The 23,658-nt window shown below is 44.4% G+C and overlaps 1 protein-coding gene and 1 non-coding gene across 2 annotated transcripts in view; one reads left to right on the forward strand and one right to left on the reverse strand.

The window, feature by feature from the left end:
- The window catches only part of LOC129015142 (neuroblastoma breakpoint family member 11-like), a 2,260,169-nt gene that overhangs the window by 1,547,565 nt on the left and 688,946 nt on the right, over positions 1–23,658 (forward strand).
- LOC129022651 (U1 spliceosomal RNA) lies at positions 21,436–21,599 on the reverse strand. The gene has a single exon (XR_008496506.1). It is a non-coding gene; the product is annotated as a U1 spliceosomal RNA (small nuclear RNA).

Consider the following 23,658-nt stretch of genomic DNA (forward strand, 5'->3'; position numbering starts at 1 on the left):
TTCAGTCATATTCATATTTATGGATTTTATACACTTGACATTATTGTAAATGGTATTCCTTTTACATTTAAATTCTGTCATGCAATTGCATAAATACAATTTATTTTTGCATATTGATCTTATATCCTGCTAGAAACAAATGCTTTTTGGATTCAGGTTTGATCGGCCAGTGGCAATATCTTTGGAAACTTGCATATTTACCAGGCATGAAGAATCTTTCTCATTTGAATTGGAGCTTTATCATCAGCTCAAGGGAGAGGAAAGTCCTAACACATATCAAGTTCTGAGGTTGGGAAGAGTTGTACTTTGTAGATAAATGCATGTGAAATGTTCTGTATGTTTGCCAATAAGTTTTCATTAAGATTACTCATGCAGTTGATAAGGCTGCCCATTTGCACTTGTGTTTAGCTGCAATACTATAGTTGTAAAATTTAGAAGCCAATATTCTCCCTTAGTTTAAAATTTAATATTCAAGAACTTACTCCAGCATTATGTAGTGCCAGAAACTTTGGGATGATATGCAGTGATATGTCCAGCAAATATGAGTTTGTACCTGATCCATATTTTTATTTCTATTATAAAATGAGATCTTTAAGAGCTTTAAAATAATTAATAATGGCATACTGAGGAGATTAGTTTGTGGGATATTCAGTAGCCGTAGGAAACAGTAGTTCCTACTCTGTATCTCAAGTGAGAGTCCACTCTTCAGTATGTCAGCTTCAAGACCCTGATCTGCAGTGGAATTTGCAGCCCCCTGCTGTGTCAGCTTCATTACTTCAAGGGAGGGTGAATGCCTTCAGTTCCTTAGGTCACAACTGACACGTAGCACATTTTGGTACCTCTTCGGTTACTGACCTTTATGCCCACTCATGTCAGGCTTGCTCACCTGAGTGATTCACAAGATCACATTCCCAATGCATCAGATCACTGTGTCACAAAAAAACAAAAGCATTTATTTGTCATTATGTATCTCTCCTGAATTTCAACCTTGATAGGCTAACATGGCTCACAAACAGCTTTAAATTTGGCTTCTCGAATGTCTGTCTAATGGTTTACAAAAGTCCAGTTACTCAAATGAATTTATCTTACAGTCCGGTTCCTATTGTTCCATGCTGTGCCTCTGTGACATAAACCAAGAGTCATTATATAAAAAGATTTATTCCTGCTGGCTTATAACCAACCAATAACTAGTATGCCTGTTATATATAGTTCTGTACATTGGGTTGCCAGTCTCCTTCTTTCTTTTGCCTGATTTTTGTTGGAAGTGGAGATGATGTAATGTTATGGGTCACTTCTATTAGCGTCCCTGAACTACAGTTCTACCATCTATTTTTTAAGCTGTTTTACCTCGTTATTGTAAGATCTGCATATTTGTGAGCATCATTTATGTTATTAATAGTTAACATCTATGGTAGTCACTTCTTTGGTTAGGTCAGAGACTAAAATCTGAAAATTAGAAATCCATTCTTTATTTCAGGTGTTTGCACGCTGTTGTGTTGATCCCTCTCCTCTCCCAGAAAAGTCATTGTAGGCCCAAGTCGATGAAGGGACAGACTGAAAGAACAGATGCAGAGCATGGACTAAGTATGCAGTGCCCACTGAGTAGAAAATGTTGCTAAAGTTGCTTTTCTGCGATTGTCTAACATTCCTCTGAGTCACCTCGTCTGCTGCTTAAAAACCCCAAAGCATTTTCTTCACTGTCTTGTGGCCATTGTTATAAACCCCACTCTGCTCTTCCTGTGTCAACTACCACACAGTCTGTTTCATTGCATGGCCCTAAAGGCAGAGCCATTTTTCCAACTTTAGGTGCACTAAGGGTAACCTGTTTCTGCAAAACAAATAGATGTTAGTGGTTCTCTTAGTTGTTGTTGTTGCTGTTTTGTTTCTTTTTTTTGACGTATAAGGCCATAATTGGAGTAATGTGAAAAATATTTTTTCCTCCAGAAGTTATTAGATGCTGCTATATACAATATTTTTTCTATCAGTACACTATAATGTGCCCCAGCTATGCATTTTATATTTCCTAAAACTTCACTTCTGAGAAGGCCCTTCCCGAGTTTTTAAAAATTCATGGCCCACCCAGCAGCATTACTAAGTCTTTTGGAGTCTGGCCTCATGGTCTTTCTGTTGATTTTCCTGCTGTCAACATGTAATCTGTGAAATGAAACAAAGGGAGGGGATCCAGGCCAAGACTTGGTGACATTCACTTATGACAGTCGGCAGTCAGACACTATGTGCAGAGATCCTCCAGATCCTGTGTGACCAGCATCTTTGGGAGGTTAAGAGCCCAGCCCTGTCAGAACCACTATTCATTATCATCGACCCTTTCACCAGAATGCACCTGTGGGTGTCGGCTACTGATTTTCTCACTTCCAGGCAACTCAGGCTGAGCTGGGAGCAGAAATCTTAAGCTGTTGTCACTAAGGACTCTTCTGTGCTTCCTCTGTATCACCCGCCGTAACTAGCATAATGCTTTACTCACAGGGGCTCAGGAAATGCATTTGTTGAGCTCAACAAATTGAGAATCCAAGTTGCTTGATAAGCAGAGATGTTATAGTGTAGAGAATTGGATAGGGTAAGCAGAGGAACAAAACAGGTTGTCATTTTGTTGTTGTTGTTTCTTAGAGTACAAAAATTGTGACTGGCAACTGCTGGGGAATCCTAAGGCAGGACTTTAGTCCCTTACCCCCCTGCATTCTCACTACATTCATGGAAGCTGCTTTATTCCTTTCCACCTTAGGTATTTAATCTATAATTAGAGGATAAAATACGCAATTTCTAAATGCTAGTACTATGACTGATACAGAATTTATTTTGGACACAAGTGAATCTTGAAGTCTGCAAAGCATTTCAATTACCAAACAGAGGCCGGGTGCGGTGGCTCATACCTGTAATCCCAGAAATTTGGGAGGCTGAGGTGGGTGGATCATCTGAGGTCAAGAGTTTGAAACCAGCCTGGGCAACATGGTGAAAGCCCATCTCTACTGAAAATATAGAAAATTAGCCGGGCATGGTGGCATACACTTGTAATCCCAGCCACTCAGGAGGTTGAGGCAGAAGAATCACTTGAACCTGGAGGCAGAGGTTGCAGTGAGCTGAGATCATGCCATTGCACTCCAGCCTGGGCAAAGGGAGTGAAACTCCATCACAAATATATATATATATATATAACTAGACAGAAGATAGATCATCTGTGATTACTATGTCAAGGACAATTTTAGAATACTTGTTAAACTCACCTCTTTCTTTTCACAGCTGGCCAGGACATAGTCAGTATCTACTGATACCTTGAACACCTTGGCTGTGTTAACTGTTTTGACCCAACATGGAGCCAAGATGTTGGTTGTACCTTGAGATGCTGACATCTGGCTGAAGTCCAGGGTCTCGGGCCCAGGACAGGTCATTCAGCTGTTTGAAAAAAACAGAAGAGAGACCAGGCCATCCACTGAGGTCATCTCCATGCAGCATGGACCACTGGTTCCAATGAACCCACCATCACCATGCTTCTCAGGAATCGCTGGTCACTAGACTGAGAGTTCTGTGAAAGCTGAGATCATATCTTACTGATCTCTGTGTTCATGGTTCCCAGCTCAGGGTCTAGCACTGAGGGAGTTCTCAGGAGAGTGTTCATCAATTATTGAATAAAAGCAATTGCAAACCTCCTCTCACCTGTATTCCTGCCCCAAATGTCCTGTCAGGAGTGCTGAGATTTCTCCCAGGATGCAGCAAATCCCTTTCCTTAGACCGGCCCTTGCCTTACACCATTCATGCCCCAGGATCCCTCTCTGTGGGACATTGGAGGAAAATGAGTCTGTTCTGAAGAAGTCCTCTTATGGTTCCCCCTGTCATTAGGAGCAATGTCTTCACCTAAACTCCCATTCTCTGGGTTGCCACAACACCCCAATGTGTGGGAACTTCCATATTTTCTTAAAATGCTATGTTTCTGTTCTTTCTCTCATGGGCTTGAGTTCCTTTGGGGAGATATTAATATCTGAATCCCAAGTGTTTAACACAGTGTAAAGAAAATTAAACACCCAATAAATATTTATGAGATATCATTTGGAAACCTCCTTCAACTGTAAGTACAGAAGAATATTATAAGTATCACTGCTTTGTATACTAGCAAGGGACACTTACTCTGGCACCTGACCTAGGGCAGAGCTTTTTAACGTAAGAATGGATGTCTCCAGCCCTTCTCCCACATGGTTATTCCCTCTATCCCACACTGACCTGAAGAGCATCCACTGCTATGGCAGCCCCAAGGTCAAGGCTCCTGGGTCTGGGGCGGGGCTCATGGTCGCATCTTCCCCCTCTTGGAGTTGCTGCTGCCCCTCACTATAAACCAGCTCTGATCCACCCTGTGGCTCTCCCTGGCCAGGGGCAGGAGACTCTTGTGGAGTAAATTTCTCTCTCAGTCCCCACGGCTCAGCTCACGCTACTCCTTGAGGGCTTGGATGATGATAGGCATTGCCCATTTCCCCTGAGGCTTCTGTCCCAATTTGTCCTTATTCCCCCTACTTCTTTGGTTTTCATTTACCAATGGCTTGTCCTTTGTGGGTTGTTCTTATCCCCTAAACCTGCTGACTTTCTTTCTTTGATCTGTTCCCTCAGTTCTGGGCTTCCAGTGTGTGGACTCAGCTCAGGCTCCTGCAGGAGACACACAGAGTCAGGTCTCAGCTGCAGATCCTGGGTGGCATTAAAAACCATCTCAGTTCCTCAGAGACTCAGAGAAAACACAGTAGGAAGGGACCTCAGAGAGGAACAATAAGCCCCTACCTCACTGACCAGGAAAGTGAAGCCAAGAAACACTAAGACTCTCCCAGGCTCCCTCACCACATGGTGGCAGCAGATCGACCACACAAGCCTTGACCTCAGCCTCCAGGTCCCAAGCACCTAACTCACCCTCCAGGAACTCACTGCTGCGTTTCAGAAAACTTTGGATCAAAAACAGCAATTTCCACTGTGAAAACAAATAAAGTAAAAGGGCTTTTCCTTGGACAAATGCTTTATCACCATTCTGTAGTCCTAGTATTTATACTCAGTCAGTTGTCATTCGCTGGCTGGTAGATTGGGGCAGGGGGCACATAAAGATTAAGTAATGCTTAACACAAGCCTGCTTTCCCAGCCTGGGATCTCAGCTCCTCCATTCTTGAGGGAGTTTCCTCTGCTGAAACTGCTGGAGAGTCTCAGTCCTCATGTGGGTCATTTTTCCATGATGATACCTGTTATTTTCTTCCTCTCTTGGAGATAAGAGGGAGCAGAGATTGGTTCTGGGTCTCCACAATTCTAGGTTTTCTCCTAAACCAGCCAAGTCAACTGAAAGCAATCATGACAGAGAGGTCAGGTCAGTGAAGAGGGTCCCGGGGAGCAGGGGGTCACAAGGACAGCCCCTCATGGAGATGGTCAGGACCATGACACAGGCAACATTTGACCACTTCTGCTGGGGATGATGTGCCAAGGATTAAAGGGAGGATGCTGCCATAAGGAGAAAGGGGAAGAACCAAAGGAGTAGGAGAAGAAGGAAAATAAAATGATTTCTATAAAGATAGAAAGAAAGGCAGAGCCCAGAGGCAAGCCACATGTCACAGAGGGTTAGTTCCAGGTTGCAGATCCTAACCAAGAAATTCCTGCTGGACTTTGCTCAGCCCAATTTCAAAAAGGTTTTGGATCAGTGACTTCTTTGTTACTTCCACGTTCCCACTTTGTGAACAAGAATTGCTAGAATCATTTTTCTGTGTCTGTCCCACCATTGCACACTGAGGGCAGATAAGCTGTTTGTTCAGTTTCACAGGTTGATAGAGGGAAGGGAATTATGTCAAGGATCTGGACTTAAAGGACACCCTCAGAAGCCTCATTCACACTTGGTGTAGATGACTAAGATAAGATTTTAAACTTTTGATCTGGTGTGGTCTACATAACATTTTTCACTTTGAACTAATGCTTTAATGACATGGAATTTGGAAACCTTAGGGGAAAGGGTGAATGTATTTTGCCAATGGGGGAATGTGAGTGTCCAACTGTGGTAGATGGAATTTCTGAAATGGCCCCCAAACATGCCACACCCTTGTCTCTAAAGCCTGTTAAGGTGACGAGACATCATTCCTGTGATTATGTTGTTATATGCCAGTTATATGACTTTAAGATGGTGAGGTTACCTGTGTAAACTGGATCTAATCACATCACTGCATACATGCCAGTGGTTTCTCTAGCTGTCAGGAGAGGGTGATGTCAGAAAGAATGAGAGCTTGAGAAGGACTCCATGAGCTGTTATTTGTTGAAAAATGGAAAAGGCCAGGTGAGAAGGAATGCAGGCGGCCTCTGGAGTTAGAGCGTCTCCTGCCTGACCACCAGCACACAAAAAGAAAACCCAGTCTTTCAACCCCCCAAAAATGAATTCCTCCTACACCTGAAGTGAACTTGGAGAAGTAGCCTGAGCTCCACATAATTACATAGCCAGACACACCTGGATTCAGCTTCCTAAAACCCTTATCAGAGAACCCAGCCTCTGTTCCAGACTTCTGTGGTTTCAATCCACTAGTTTGTTGCATGTGTTAATAGGCAGCAATAGAAAACTAGTACAGATGCCTATCTCTACTCTTGATTTATTATTTCAGATACATGGATGCTAATCCCTCTAAGAGAAAAAAAAAAAAAGCAAAGAACTACAGCAAAAATCTTGCGCTCACCTTTATGTCACTATTCTGGAGCCCTTGCAACCTGAAGAAGATAATGAGAGGCATTCCAAGCACATGAGGAGTATCTCTAATGTTACCAACCAAATTTCTGAAAGAATAAAGATGGTACAATACTACCTCCACATAATCTTTTGTGCAAATTCATCATCTATCTCTATTTCTTATAGCAGATTTTTTTTCTTTTTTAGCTCATTCATTTAGGCTTGCCAGATGAAGTTTAGTAGCAATTATCAGTTATCAGTAAAAATGAAACACTCATGAAGAGCAATGAACATGACTATTAAGTTCCTCAAAAAAGTCCCTAAAATGCAGTATTTCCTCTAACTTTCACAAAAGTAATACAAAGATTCACTATTAAAAATCCTAATCTAAGAAAGGTTGAAATTTAATGATGTCGGTTTTCCAAATTTTTATTTTGTTGGGGCCCAGTCATGGGCACCAGCGATTAGGAAATGACTGTGCAGAGGCTTGAGGGAATTTGGGGAAAGACAAAAATATTCTAAAATGTGATACTGCTGATGGCTGCACAATTGGTGAGTTTTATTACAAGTAACTTTTGTTTGTTTGTTTGTTTGTTTGTTTTGGGATAGAGTGTCACTCTGTTGCCCAGGCTGGAGTGCAATGGCGTGATCTTGGCTCACTGCAACCTCCGCCTCCTGGGTTCAAGTGATTCTCCTGCCTCAGCCTCCTGAGTAGCTGGGATTACAGGGACATGCTACCGTGCCTGGATAATTTTTGTATTTTTAGTAGAGACGGGGTTTCACCATGTTGGTCAGGCTGGTCTCGAACTCCTGACCCTGTGATCCACCCACCTCAGCCTCCCAAAGTGCTGGGATTACAGGCATGAGCCACTGCGCCTGGCCACAAGTAACTTTTTATATGAAATTTCCGGTTTCAATTCTGACATATAAAGAGGTGGGAAGTCACCATTTGTCCTCACAGCAAGAATAAAGCTGAACAAACTGAAAACCAACAACTCTTCTTAGATGGCCAGAGAATTGAGGTCACTGCCACCCTGAAAACTAGAAAGACAGGCAAACACAGGGAGTCACAGCTTACCAGGAACAGAAGCTGCTGGAGCCAGCACTTGGGAGGAGCACTTAAATAGAATTGACAGATTACTAGAAGCTGAGGGTGGCCTGGCTTGAGCATTAAAAACTCTCTGAGAACCAGTCATGGGGGGATCTCACACTTTCCTAAGTCTGACCACTAGAAACCCAACAAAGTTCTCATGGTGAAGATCAGAAAAAAATCCCCGAGGATTGGCACTGCCAACTTCAGGACATATTGTAAAGCTACAGTAACCAAAACAGTATGGAGTTGGTGAAAAAATGTAAAACAGACTCATAGATCAATGGAAAAGAAAACAGAGCCCAGAAATAGACCTACATAAATATAATAAACTGATCTTTGATAAAGGTGCAAAGACAATTTAACAGAGCAAGGATGGCCTTTTCAACAAATGGTGCTAGAACACCTGGACACCAACATGAAAAAATAAATAAATGTACACACAGATCTTATAACTGTCACAAATGGATCTTATAACTACCTGTAAGGTTCAAAACCACAGGACTCCTAGGAGATAACACGAGAGAAAAGCTAGGTGACCTTGGGTTTGGTGATGATTTCTTAGAAACAGCATTAAAAGCACAATCCATGAAAGAAACAAAATTGAAAAGTTGAACTTCATTACAATTAAAACATTCTGCTCTGTGAAAGACACTGTTAAGAGAATGAAAAAACAAGCCACAGACTGAGAGAAAATATTTGCAAAATACAGATCTGATGAAGGGCTGGTGTCCAAAATAAATGAAGAACTCTTCAAATTCAATAATAAGAAAGTGAACAACCCAACTTAAAAGTAGGCAAAAGATCTGAACACCTCACTGAAAAGATACACAGATAGCAAATAAGTATATGAAAGAGATACTCAAAGTCATTTGTCATTAGAAAATTGCATATGAAAACAATGAGATAACAGAACACACCTATTAGAGTGGCTAAAATCTGTAAAAAGTGACAATCCCAAAAGCTGTCAAACAAACAGAGCTACAGGAACTCTCATTCATTGTTGGTGGAAATGCAAAATGGTACAATCACTTTGGAAAATAGTTTGCGAGTTTTTTTTTCTTTTACAAAGCTAAACATAGTCTTACCCTATAATCTTGCAATGGCAGTTTGACTTATTTAGCCAAATGACAGGAAAGTTTATATGTTCACCCAAAAACCTGCACACAGGTATTTACAGCAGTTTTATTTATTATTGTCAAAAACTGGAAGCAACCAAGATGCCCTTCTCAACAAGTGAATGGATAAACAAATTGTGGCGTATCCATACAATGGAATATTAGTCAGTGATGAAAAGAAATGAGCTATCAAGCTATGAAAAGACATAAAGGAACATTCAATTCATAATGCCTGAAAAAAGCCAGTCTGAAAACCTACATACTGTATCATTCCAACTGTGGGACATTCTGAGAAAGTCAAAAAGATAGAGATAGTAAAATGATCAGTGGTTGCCAAGGGTGAAGGAGAGAAAGGAGGGATGAATTAGTGAGGCACAGGGAGTTTTCAGCAGTGAAACTATTACATGATACTGTATTTGGGAGTCATGACACTGTAATTTTCAAAACCCAAAGAATTGTTTTAAAAAAATAAGATAAAAGACAAAACACTTAATGTGAACTATAGACTTCAGTTGATGATAATTATCAATATTGGTTCATCCAGTGTAACAAATGTACAACAATACTGCAAGATATTAATGGGGGAAATTGTGTATTGAAGGACAGGGAGGCACATGGGAACTCTCTATAGTAGCTGCTCAATTTATCTGTAAGCCTAGAACTGTTCTATAAAGTAATATCTATTAATTTTTCTAAGTTAGAATGTGAAAGCTCCAAATTCAATTTTTGGTGGCATCCTGATATTGTGTGGTTAATACTTGGCATTTAGATGCACCAAACTGGAGTCAGAGCAGTTGAAGATTTCAATGTCTGTGCCTTCACCCTCTGTGCCTGGAGATGCCCCTGGAATCCAGATGGCAGATCAATTAGGTCATAGTGGCATCAGCACTCCAGAAAGTGTAGGTTCCAGTAAGGACAGGGTGAAATCACCTTGGAGGGCAGAACTTGCTAAATACTTGGAACCACAGATCAAAGGAGAAGGAGACAGGGAGGAACTGCAGGCTACAGAATGAGCTCCCTGACTGAAAGATAAATGCAGCTTCAGAGAATTTTGGCAAATTTTGTGAGAGAATTAAAAGTCAGAAAAAGAACTTAGATTTCAATGCAAAGTGGTCTATTTAAAAAGAAAGAGAAGGAAGGAAGGAAAGGAGGGAAAGAGGGAGGGAGGGAGGAAAGAAGGGAGGGAACTTAGATGAAGATTAGAATATCTGGGAATGGGCTTAAACCATCAATCGTTTCCATTAATGACCACATGCTAACTAATTATAGCACAGAGATACCATACTGTAACATCAAGTACAGTTAGCATGGGGGTGAGAAAGTGTTCCCCAACCTTTCCATTCTCCTCTGAAGACACATTTTCTTCTGAAGAAGAACAGAGATATTGAAACATGAATGAGCTGGGGCACCCGACACCAGTTTACACGAGGCCACGACCTTCCCTGCTGCCCCTTGCTTGCTTCAGAGGCTGCCCCGCAGCAGGTGGGGGCCTCAGCCCCAGGTCTGATGTTGTCCATTTGCTTTCTCACTGGGCTTATTTCCTTACACTGACTTCCACTCCCCAGGACCCAGTGAGTGGCCACATGGGAAAGACACAAACTTGCCATGCCCCTTTCTCTCTGATACCTCTTGATGACTGCAGAGGTGAGTTTCAGACCCACTCCATGAGTAGTGACTTGAGACTTGCTCACAATGATGTCCCTGTCCAAGAGCAGGGACTGGCACTTAATAGCCACACCATGAAAGCTCAGTGAAAGAAGGCATCCACCACAAGGTCCTGGAGGATGAAGAATTCCACTATGGTCCATAACATTTTAGTCCCAGAACATCCCAGATTAGGAGATGTGAAAGGCTTTTGAAAGTGGCCATTCTTTTAAACCATTATGCTGGCAGCTGCACCATGTTTCCCCATCCTGGATATGTCTGGAGGGCACCGTCTACAGCCATACCCACCTCCCCACCCAGGACAGTGCAGCAGCATTAATTTGGGGGATGCCAGTGGGCAAGGAAGGGGTGAACCATGAAAGCTAAACAGGAGAAAGCAGATGGAAGTGGGGCAACAGGGTGGAAATAGAGAGAGAAAATAAAGGTGGGTAGAGAATGGGGGGACTCAGGGGGAGAGAGAGAGAGAGAGAGAGGGAGAGAGAGATCTAGCCACTAAGGAAGGAAAAAGTCCAGAAGAGAACACTTGTCTGCTTAAGTAAAATAACTTAAACCTAACCAGGTGCAAGGGCACTGCAGGTCATGGGTGGCATGCCCTGGTCATGCTGTGATGTTTCGGGGCCATGACATCTACCCTTTGAATCCAAATCATCAAATAGAGAGGGGACTCTGTCCCTATCTAGCTGGCAATGCCTTGCGATTTTACCTTTTAGATCTGGCAGCTCTCCACATCTGCTCACTTTGTGGGAGGAAGCTCTTGACACACCAAATCAGGATGATTCAAAAATCAGAGCCTTGGAGACTTCACTGGAAGCCCTGGACAGTGGGAGCTGGTGGCATCCGGAGGGTGGAGTCCAAGAGGTAGCAGCGCTGAGGCTCCACACACCCTCAGGAGGATGGTAAGGGGCAATCTCTTGGTGAGCGCCTACTTCCCCAGGAACCTCCGCCTAGGTGGAAATGGGCCCCATGCCTAGCTTTTCTCTGGACAGGCCCTAGCCAGGGATCCAGGGTACTGGCTGAGTCCCAGGCAATGCAAATGCCTGTGTGCTGACCTTGTGGTGACTGGAAGGAAGCACCATGATCCTTCCACTTGGAACTGGACTTGCAAAGACGATGGCTCCTGCTGCTTTCAATTTCCTTGGACTTTGGCAATCAGATTTAGCCTTTTGGAATGTGAACATGACTCTTTTGGGTCACCCCAGGTATGGGGTGGCCTTGGATCTGCCGGTCCTCCCCAGGCCTCAAGGACTGGCTGAAATTCATCATCTTGGTTGGTGTCACCACACTCACACTCCCCAGCAAAGATCCCCCAAAGTGTCCTGACTAGAAACATATTCCTCAACTTCCTCTCAGCTCGTGGTAGCCATTCTTCTGTTAGTGTAGGCTGCGTGTGGGAGGCTGGTGGTGGGTAGGGTGGGAGCGTGGAGAAGGAAGAGGAATGGTAGCCAAAAAGGAGCAGAGAAGGAGGAGGAGGCAGGAAGTATGGAAAGCTGGAGGGAGCTGGGGAAAATGGGTGTGGGGGTAGTGTGAGGAAGACAGGGAGCAGGAGAGAGAGGGGATTGGAGACAGAGGGAGAGGAGGAGGAGAAAGAGGAGGAGAAAAAGGCAGAATAAGAAGAGCGGAAATTCCAGCATATCCCAAATCTTGTTCCAGAAACGGTCATCAGTGCTCCATGGATAAAGGGAAAAGGAAATTTGCAAAGAAAAAGAAAGAAGCCCCAGCGGGTAGGGGGTCTCGGCAGAGTGTTTATTTCAGGGCAGGAAACTCTGGCAACCCAGCAGAACTGTTGGCTTTAGTGGAGGCCTAAATATAGTTCTTCTCTGTCCCTAATCCTGAAAGGTGCTTAATCTCATTCTCTGAGCTAGAAACCTAAAGAGAAGGGCAGACAGAGGTAAGTCTGGGGCGACTCCTCCTATTGTAGATTAAAGGTACTCAAGTCCTGTGTGACAAAGAGAAAAAAATACCTGAAAAGGAAATTCTGGTGACTATGGAGGCTGAGAATTCACTTGTCAAATGCCCATAACTGAGAATATTCTCAAGAGCTGGTTCCATGGGTTAATGGTGAGCACCCTGGACTCCAAATCAAGCGATCCGACTTCAAATCTCTGTGCTACCTTGTTGTCTGCCGGCCTTTTACTCTGGAGCCAGAAGCCACTTTGGGAAGCAAACTCCTCCCTCAAAGACAAAGTGAAAGGGATGTGGTTTACATTTGCCCTTGCTACCAAGTCCTGGGTTAGAGAAGAGAAAGGAAGGTTTGGGTCCCGGGGAAGGAAGTTCTGCTGCTGCAAATCCCCTAGTCCCTCCTGCTCCGGCCTCCCAATGCGTCCCCTGCGATGTCCCTCCTCCTCTCCCTTTCCCTCCTCAGGGGTCCGGGTCCCAGAAACCAGCTTCTCGCAGTGGCCTGGTCCACAGGGAAATTGCCCAAACATCCCATCGGAGTCACCAATCCTGGTCCCAGTCCTGGGCGAACCTCCCGGCCCCCTGCAATCGGAGGCCCGGACGCCGTAGCCAGCGCCCCAGCAGCCGAACAAGTCCCCATCCCCTCTCAGGGCGACCCTGGGCCTTGGGGTGAGAGGTTTCCTACACTAAAAGGGCTGCCGCCCCTCAATGCTAGACCCCGAGATTCCTCTCACTCGTAATTGCATCCATTGTCTTTTTGCTAAGTAAACGGTGGCGTGAGAAATTTTGATAGGGTTAGCTCAGGCATTGGTGATTATGTCTCAGTTTAGGGTCGATGGTTTGAGACCTAACTTAGAAGTAACACTGTTTTATTCAGATGGCCCATCCTCTTCCGAATGTTAATTTACTCTGTTCTTCATATTCAGATTTCCATGCCGAATTTCTAGCTCCTATTGCAGGCCCTCTATTGCGGGCCCTAAAAGTCGCTGTTTCACTAAGCTTTGGAACCCGACTCCGGGAAATCTCATTCTTTCGTCCGAAAATTTCAGCCGGAAAGAGAAATCCGCGCGGCGGCCTCTTCAAGCGCCCGGGCCGGGAGCGCGGGTTCTGATCCTCGGTCGCCGGGCCGGGCTCCCGCAGGACCACGGGTAAGAGGAGCCTGAGCAGCTCGGAGGGATGAGTGCGGGACGGTGGGGGCTCCCCCTCGTCCTGCCAGTACCTTGCCCCAAGGAGAAGATGCCTTAGGACGCGACAGATAAAAAAACCTTTTCTTCTGCTTGGCAGAACACTTTGGATGCGGCTCATGGTGGGTCTTGAGAGCAAGCTAAGATGTCCCGCCAGACGCTCAGGACCATCGCTCTGATTTTCATATTTTGCAAATATGAAAATTTTCAGCGGTTATGAAGGACTGAAAAACACCGCAGTCTTTGAGGGGCTCAGTTTGGAGGGCGTGCGGAGGTGTCGGGGTGGGGGACGGGAGAGAGGTGCCTTGTTGGCTCCTTGGAGTGAACTGATAGGAAGGAAAACACACAAATTCCATTTCCCCTAGCAGACTGGACTGCAGGGCCTAGGATGGAAAACTGGGCAGTCAAAGAGCAACAATATGTAGAGGTTGGCTGCATGCATTGAAAGTTGTTATCCCTCACGCCTGTAATCCCAGCGTTTTGGGAGGCCAAGGCGGGCGGATCAAGAGGTCGGGAGATGATCATCTTGGCCAACATCGTGAAACCCCGTCTCTACTAAAATACAAAAATTAGCCGGGCGTCTTGGCGCGTGCCTGTAATCCCAGCTACTCGGGAGGCTGAGACAGGGCAATCGTTTGAACCCGGGAGGCGGAGGTTGCAGTGAGCTGAAGCTGAGATCGCGCCACTGCACTCCAGCCTGGCGACAGAGCAAGACTCCGTCGCAAAAAAAAAAAGAAAGAAAAGAAAAGAAAGGAAGGAAGGAAGGAAGAAAACAAAATTGTTATCCCTAGAGAGAAGTGTAGGGGGTACCAGAACACTGCTGTTGTTGCTGTTCACCACCAGCTTTAGAGCATATGCAACTGGTAACAGTGTACAGTGCATCAAAAATCCTTCCTGTTTACAACCAATTATCACAACTAGCTACAGATTTCTTTGTTCCTTCTCCACTCCCACTGCTTCACTTGACTAAACTTAAAAGAAAAAAAAAATTGTTTTTACATGTGATATTGTTTAAATTGATCCTCAGCCCACCCTCCTCAAGTAGCTGGGACCACAGGTGTACAACACGGTGTCTAGCTAATTTTATAGAGGCAGGGGTTTTGCCATGTTGGCCAGGCTGGTCTCGAACTCCTGGACTCAAGTGATCTGCCTGCCTGGGCCTCCCAAATTGCTGGGATTACGTGCTGGCCTCCATGCCCAGCCATCATTTGTATTTTGAATTTAAATATTTTATAGTCATAAGTATCACTCTTCAAAGATTCTGAGTTCTGTAGCATGTACACGGTGGGGTTCAGGACACACTACTCCAAAATATAACACCTTGGGGTATTGAATATTTTATGCTAAAGGAATTTGAGAAAACAACAGAAGCAGGAAGGTCACTGTCACCCTCCCCCTGCCCTTCATCCCCAAAGCAGATCATAAGGCTCTCATGTGAGAGGTGCTCTCTCTGTACCCAGAGGAAAGATGCATTGTTGTGTCTGAAGACACAGTGACACAGAGTCTGAGCATACAGACCTGGCTACATTTCCGCCAGTTTATTACCATTAGATCATACTCCTTTCATATCTCACTTCTCTATAACTATCCACTAGTCATCAAACCTACCGTTAAAAAAAAAACTTGAAGTTTAGCTGTTTCTTCAGGCCTTCATTTCTTTAGGAAGGCTCTTCTTCTGTCATGTAAAACTTACATTAAATAACTAGATATGCTCTTCTCTTGTTAGTCTGTGTTTTGCTATAAGGTTCTCAGCAGTGAACCTAGGCTGGGTGAGGAAAAGTCATATTTCCTCCCTTACATATACAAAATGTCTTCCACTGTAAAACTATAAAAATTTTATTGAGGCAGGTTTGAAGCAAGAAATAGAACCATTATTCCCCTTTGGATGAACTGAACAGATGAGCGAACAAACCCCCAGTTCCTCCCAGATAGAAATACTTCTCTAGCTCATTCCCTGAAGCTCCTTGAGGGTCAAACCTGCTGGAGATTGAGGGGCCTTCCTGGGACCTCCCAGCCCAGGAGATTACTGCTGGTGAGAGGATTGCTGCAGTCTCCTTGGGAGGGTGCACAGCCACTGGAAAGTATCACTGCTGTAACTTCAATACAACAAATTGTCATCACATCTGCTCTTTTTGTTTATTTGTTTTTTTGGAGATGGAGTCTTGCTCTATCACCTGGGATAGACTGCAGTGGCACAATCACAGCTCACTGCAACCTCTGCCTCCTGGGTTCAAGTGATTCTTCTGCCTCAGCCTCCCAAGCAACTGGGATTGCAGGTGCACTGCCATGCCCGGCTAATTTTTGTATTTTTAGTAGAGACAGAGTTTCTCCATGATGGCCAGGCTAGTCTCGAACTCCTGTCCTCAGGTGCTCTGCCCACTCGACCTCCCAAAGTGCTGGGATTATAGGCATGAGCCCTTGCACCTGGCCACATCTGCTCTTTGTGCAGTGTTGCAGGCATAATACAAGAGCTAACATGCAAATAAGTAACATATGAACACTCATCAACTGTGCCTGACATGCCAAGTGCCACATGTCAGGCACAGTCAATGAGTGTGCATAATTACTTATTTAGTCTTTACCACAGGCCAAGGTCACACCATCATCTTCATCTTCCATATGAGACAACTGAGATGCAGAGATGTTAAGTTACCTGCCCAGGGTCACTCCGGTCAGATTCCTTTCACTGTCTTACTTTTTCTATGTCAAGTTTTTCTCACTGTCATAATTTTTGCAAGGGCACTTTCATTAGGAGCAATATAAACACAGTAGTTCTGAGAATGTCTTCTGGTGCCAGGCTGCCTTCACTTCAAATTCCTGCTTTCACATCCTTCTTCCCTGGCTAAGTGACCCTGAGCACTGCATCTTGCTTCCAACCTCCAAGCTTCCCTTGTCTATTCCTGGACATAAGCCAGGCTAAATATGAAAGGAGTTTAGTTCCAAGTCTACATGTGAAACAAAGATGACAGCCCTTTCCCAAGGCAAACCTCTTCCTTTCTTGGGGATCAGATCTCCTTAGCAAAGTTAACAAATTAGGAACGAGATTGGAAATTATGGCTCAGGAGCCATGAAGCCAGAAGCCACAAGATTCCTAAGCTCCCCAATTGTGCCTATAGATAACATCATTAGTGTCAAACCTAAGATTGGTGTTCAAGGTATTTTTCAGACCCTGCCATATGATGGACTAGCTGGCACACCCAGACGGGTAAACTGGCTCATCTGGTCCTGTGGCCCCCACTCAGGGACTGACTCAGTGCAGGAAGACAAGCTCTGACTCCCTGTGATTTTCATCCCCAACCCAACCAATCAGCTTTCCCCATTCCCTAGCCCCCTGCCGCCAAACTATCCTTAAAAAAAAAAAAAAAAGTGTCCTCTGAGTTTGGGGGGAGACAGATTTGAGTAATAATAAACCTCTGCCCTGGTCACTTAGCTGTCTCTGCATTTATTAGATTCTTTCTCTATTGCAGGAAGCCTGCTGTTCTCAGCTCCATTGGCTTTTCTGGGCAACCAGCAAGATAAACTCACCAGTTACATTAATAAAAGAGAAACACAAATGGTGCATATGCTTGAAAAGAAATGTAAGTCTGTATATTTCTTTTGAAGAAACAGGAAAGGAGGAGGAATGATATGACAGGCAATACACTGTCCTAAATATTTTCATGATTCTCCTGCCTCCCCCATATCCTTCTTATCCCAACAACTGCTCCCTAGAAACCTTCAACTTAAACACAATCCTGCCAGAACTAGGTTTGTCCTTCCCTTGCATTTTCCTCTCACTTGCCCCGCACCCCTTCCAAATCTGTTCTTTCACTTCCAGGTCATTGAGTTTTTCCATTTAAAAATATGAAAGATACAGAAAGAAGAAGATAAACAGTCATCCATATTCCCACCACCTGGAATTGAGTACTGTTCACACATGTACATATTTTTTCTTCCAAATCATTTTAAAGTTACTCTCATTTTTTTTTTAATTATACATGCTTAGCGTAGACCATAACACCAATACAGAAAAAGTACAGATATGTAAAATTTCTGATCACCTTAAGTTCAAAATAACTTTTGTTAACATTAGGGCAACACTGACTGAGTCATCTTCTTCTGGTGTATCTACAGAGAGAAGAATGTATATTTTAGCTAGACTGTCCCCCCAATGCCCCTGCAAAAGAAAAAACAGAACAATAAATAGAGAGAGAGATATATATATATAGAAGCTATATATTACATATATACATATATAGGAGCTATATATTATATATATACATACATAGGAGCTATATATTATATATACATATATAGGAGCTATATATTATATATATACATATATAGGAGCTATATATTATATATACACACATATATATAGGAGCTATATATTATATATATACATATATGTGTATATATATGCTTTTGTAATATTGAGCTTAGACTCTATTTTTATTTTACAAATATTCCATTTGGGCCCGGCGCGGTGTCTCACGCCTGGAATCCCAGCACTTTGGGAAGCGAGGCGGGTGGATCACGAGATCAGGAGATGGAGACCATCCTGGCTAACACGATGAAACCCCATCTTTACTAAAAATACAAAAAATTAGCCGGGCGCGGTGGCGGGCGCCTGTTGTCCCAGCTACTCGGAAGGCTGAGGCGAGAGAATGGCGTGAACCCGGGAGGCGGAGCTTGCGGTGAGCCGAGATGGCGCCCCAGCACTCCAGCCTGGGCAACAGAGAGAGACTCCTTCTCAAAAAAAAAAAAAACAAAAAACAAAAAACAAATATTCCATTTAATAGTGCATGAATTTAACTGAAGACAAAGAGACAGAAACAGAAATGAAGGAATTCCTGAACTCCGAATCATATTTAGAGAGACACTTTTCTAAAGGAATCCTCTAAAGCTAAACATACGTTAAATTAAGTAGAATGCATTATGATTTGCAGTGTTTTTTTTGTTTGTTTGTTTGTTTTTGAGATGGAGTTCTTATTTTGTTTTGTTTTGTTTTGTTTTTCTCTGTTGCCCAGGCTGGAGTGCAGTGGCTCGATCTCAGCTCACTGCAACCTCCGCCTCCCAGGTTCAAGCAATTCTCCTGCCTCAGCCTCCCAAGTAGCTGGGACTACAGGCGCGTACCACCACACCCAGCTAATTTTTGTATTTTTAGTAGAGATGGAGTTTCACTTTATTAAGTGGCCAGGATGGACTCGATCTCTTGGCCTTGTGATCTGCCTGCCTCGGCATCCCAAAGTGCTGGGATTACAGGCATGAAGCACTGTATTTTTAGTAGAGATGGCGTTTCACTTTACTAAGTGGCCAGGATGGACTCGATCTCTTGGCCTTGTGATCTGCCTGCCTCGGCGTCCCAAAGTGCTGGGATTACAGGCATGAAGCACTGCGCCCGGCCTTTTTCTTTTTCTTTTGTTTTCTTTTTTTTTTTTTTTTAAGCAGCATCACTCACTTTGTCACCCGGGCTGGAGTGTAGTGGAGCGATCTCCACTTACTGCAACCTCCACTCCCAGGTTCAAGAGATTCTCCTGCCTCAGCCTCCTGAGTAGCTGGGATTACAGGCGTCTGCACCACACCCAGCTAATTTTTTTTTGTATTTTTAGTAGAGATGGGGTTTCCCCATGTTGGCCCGGCTGGTTTCAAACTCCTGACCTCAGGTGATCCGCCTGCCTCAGCCTCCCAAAGTGCAAGGATTACAGGCGTGAGCCACCACGTCAGGCCTGCAGTGGTTTTCTTACTACTTTTTACAATCAAATTGATTAAGGCATTGGTTGAATATGGTACAATGCATCCATTTCAAGTCTGATGACATGTCTACTACTCCAGAAGGTCCTCTTGTGCCCTTTGCAGTCAGTCCCCTCTACTCCCTGACTCCAGCAATTAATGATGTATTTTCTGTCACTATACAGGTTAGTTTCACCTGTTCTAGAAATTCACCTTGATGGCACCACACAGAATGCACTCTTTTGAGATTCACCCATGTTATCTCATGTTTCCATAATTTGTCCCATCTTACTGAGGGTGGTATTCCATTGGATGAATATATCACAATAGGTCCATTCACCTCTTGATACATATGAACTGTTTCCAGTTTGGGGACTATGGTAAACAAAGCTGCTAAGAACAAGTTCTTTTTGTTAATATTTGTTTTGTAAATTCCGTTTGTCATTCTTTAGTATTAACTTATTTTGTAAAAGGACGTAACCTTCATAAGTGCAAAATTCATTCAAATGTTACAGAGGCCTGAAGCAGAAGCCTACACAATTTCCTTTGTTATATTTCATAATTAAGGGGAAAAAACTTTATCTGGGATATTGTTTCCTATCAACAAATCCTTAATGTAAGCCACACACGATGCTAGCTGTACTATTAGACTATCTTCTGTAATCTGTGCAATAACTCTAAGAAGTACTTCGAATTATTATTTTCCTGTAACACTTTCCAACTTGAAGCCTAGCAAATTGAAGGACCTGGCCCCAGGTCAAACAAAAGGCAAGCGGCAGCGCCAGGACTGGAAGAAGGCCTTCCCAAAGGCAGACAGAAGCTCACGTCTTTGTTAGAACCTCGGTATTTCTGATGCGCCTGGAAGCCAACATCCAAGCCATTCTCAACCACTGGCTTTGTGGGCTGCTTTTGCTCAGAAACTCCTCGATCAGGAATCCCAAGCATACGTTAGTGATGACGGTCCCGAAACAAGGGACATTTCTTAAACATTCTAAAAACCCGTTTGCTCATCAGTAACGCAATGAAAGTTGCTTTCGTCTTGGTTCATGTATTTAATGTTTGAGCAAGGCAATGTCCGCTGCTGGGGTTAGAAGTAAATGGCTCGTCTTCATCAAACTAGATCAGTTCGTAGAACGTACGGCTTCCACTCGCAGTGTCCTGAACATTAGGTGGCCGTCTTGTTCGTTCTAGCCGGTTTTCTTTGGAGCCGCGGGTTTCTGCGCCGCACCCTGGTGAGGATGGCAGAGGCTTCTCGGGACATGGGGATCTATGAGTGCCGTCTCCGGGGTAGCCACCAGGGGACGCCATAGGCTTTCCCGCTGTGGTCCTCCTTGCCTTTTCCGTTTGGGCCAGGTAGTTTCTATTGACCAGGACATTACAGATCAGAAGTGGGTGGGGTCAGAAAATACACCCTGGGAGAGGCTGGCAAAATGCCCAGAACCGCCATCACTAGGCCTGGGGTTTTCTTCTGTAGTGGAATTCTCGTGTTCATGCAGTGCAGGGAGGATCGCAGCGCATTTCCGCCAAGACAGGTGAGACTGCGGTTCTGACCTGCGGGCCTTGATGAATATGCGTTAGGACACCTGGGCGCCGGCACAGCCGTTCTCCTACGCTAAGTAAGCGTGTTATGTCTACAACCGAACGGGGACACTAAGAGCCCCAAAGGCCCTGTTTTCATCCCAAAGAACAGTGCCCGTCTGCGTAGTTTCCACCTGGCTCTATGAGATGAGAACACATTCCCCGTTAGCACAGAAATCCTGAAGCAGAGGCTGTGTAAAAGGTGACAGGGGGCTAGGGAAAAACACGAAGATTTTTCACAGAGCGTGAGACCCCAAGAGACTGGAGACTATGGATCAATTTTTGCAATAAGCAGCCTTTTATGTACAAAGGGAAGAGCTATGCAGCCTTCGCGCTAGTTAACTTGTGATAAACAGGCTCACAACGGCTGACGCTTGTTCCTTCTCTAGCGAGAAGGACGACATGCCACTTCCTGTTCCCCAGCCATCCAACTGTAAAAATAACATGACACCACCCATATTATGCACTAGTAAAAGTATCCCTTCACATACAATCTGCTTTTTCCAGCACAAAATTCGGAGGAAAGCGCGAACGCAGTCCCCCACTACCACAAATTATGCAGTCGAGTTTCCCACATTTGGGGAAATCGCAGGGGTCAGCACATCCAGAGTGCAATGGATAAGCCTCGCCCTGGGAAAACCACCTTCGTAATCATCGTATCTCCCCTGCCAGGTAAGTATGAGATCATACACCTCCGCCCTGCCACAGCTCCATACGCCTCACCCTTTACATGCACGGTCACTTCCCACTCGCAACCCCCCACCGCCCCCCCCCCACCCCCATGCCACCCCGAGCCCTCCTGGCCCTGACACATAGCTGGGACTATCACGTCCAACCGGCGGTCCTGGACTTGCCCCCACAGCAGGAGAAATCCTTCGTGGCGAAGCAGCAGCCCCTGAGCTGCCTCATCTGCACAGGAATCGCCCTATCCGTGAGGTCACCGACAGCGCCTTTCCCGGTCCGGCTCTGCTCTTCCGCTGCACCCACTGCCACCTCAGCCGATCAACCCGCTGCCGGAGCCGGCGAAGGAAGTGACTCTTGCCTCTCCCTCTTTTCCCTCCCATCCCCGTGCCTGGTCTCTCCCAAAGAAGTAGGTTCTTAGTCTATGATGCCAAGGACCCCTTTGGAGGCCAGCTGGAGCCTGTGCGGTCTTCTTCAAATAATGTCTTTTAATGCGCAAACTAGAAAGTTTAGGATTACAAAGAAAACCGGTTCTTTTCACATACGGTTATCCTTGTGATGTAGCATTCCGCTTGACATTGGAAGTCGTTCGATATCAGAGAGAAACCGTATCTATGAAACTATAGAGGCTGCTCTATGACTACAAACCAGCCATTCTTACTTGTTTTATCACTGGGAGTGTTATAAAGACGGTCGTCCAGTTTCATGAATCTTGCAGGGTTTTTTCAAATATAGCAATGTACAAAAATGTGCTGCCCCAGCAGAGCACACTGGACACTCAGACATGGTGCTGGAGTTTGTCATCTCTTCCACTGCCTTCTCTAGACCTTGGCGCTTACCTCATGTTAACACTTTATATGCTGCAAAGACAAAAACAAAGTCATCCAAATTTGGCAAAAATATTTGGGGGAAATTTTATTTCAGGTGTTTAACTGATTACTTTTAATATGCAGGCCACAACACCAAACTCTGACAATACTCCACAGATTTATTAATGGTTTCCACTCTCGTCTCTGCAAATCTATCAGGCAAGTTTTTCCTGCCCTTTACTTTCATATAAGCTGAGTCATACAGTGTGTAGTGGGTTTTGGGGGGAGTGTTACTGCCCAACAGGTTCACCTTGCCTGCTGCCTAGACAGAGCCAATTTTTCGACACAGGGGAATTGCAGTAAAGAGCTGCACTTTTTATTTGGTGGTTGGGGGCCAGTGAGTTGAGAGTTCTGATTGGTCAGGTTGGAGATGAAATCACAGGGAGCTGAAGCTGTCATCTTCTGCTGGGTCAGTTCTTGCGTGGGGGTCACAAGACCAGCTGAGCCAGGTTATCAGTCTAGCTGGTGCCAGCTGATCCACTGAGTGCAGGGTCGGCAAAATATCTCAAGCACTGATCTTAGGCTTTCCAATTACGATGTGATCTCCAGGAACAATTTGGGGAGGTTTAGAATCTTGCAGCCAGAGGCTACATGACTCCTAAACCATAATTTCTAATCTCGTGGCTAATTTGTTAGTGCTGCAAAGGCAGTCTAGTCCCCAGGCAGGAAGGGGGTTTGCTTTGGGAAAGGGATATTATCATCTTTGTTTCACAGCTAAACCATAAACTAATTTCCTCCCAAAGTTATTTCGGCCTGTGCCCAGCAATCAACAAGGACAGCTTGGACGTTAGAAACAAGATTGAATCAGTTAGGTCAGATCTCCTTCACTGTGGTAATTGTCCCAATTGTAATGTTTGCAAAGGCGGTTTCAGAAGCAGAGGCATAGGTTTGACTTCTTTCACTCAGTCTTATGTCTACGAATTTTTCATGTTATTCATATGGTTATTTGTTTCTATGTGTATTCCTTTGTAGGAATATACACTAACTTATTTATTTCTTCTGCTGTTGTTGAACATGTTGACATAAAAGAAAGAGGCTGAAGCACAAAATATAATTTAGAGTTTACTTGAGCCAACATGAAGACAGCTGCTTGGAAGACTCACACCCAAGGATCTGAGCTCCCTTTGGCCTTTGTTACAAGCAGGTATTTAAAGGTCAAAAGCAGGGACAGACAGTGGGCTGACAGAAA

This window comes from Pongo pygmaeus, chromosome 1 (genome assembly GCF_028885625.2).
Source record: "Pongo pygmaeus isolate AG05252 chromosome 1, NHGRI_mPonPyg2-v2.0_pri, whole genome shotgun sequence".
Lineage (NCBI taxonomy): Eukaryota > Metazoa > Chordata > Mammalia > Primates > Hominidae > Pongo > Pongo pygmaeus.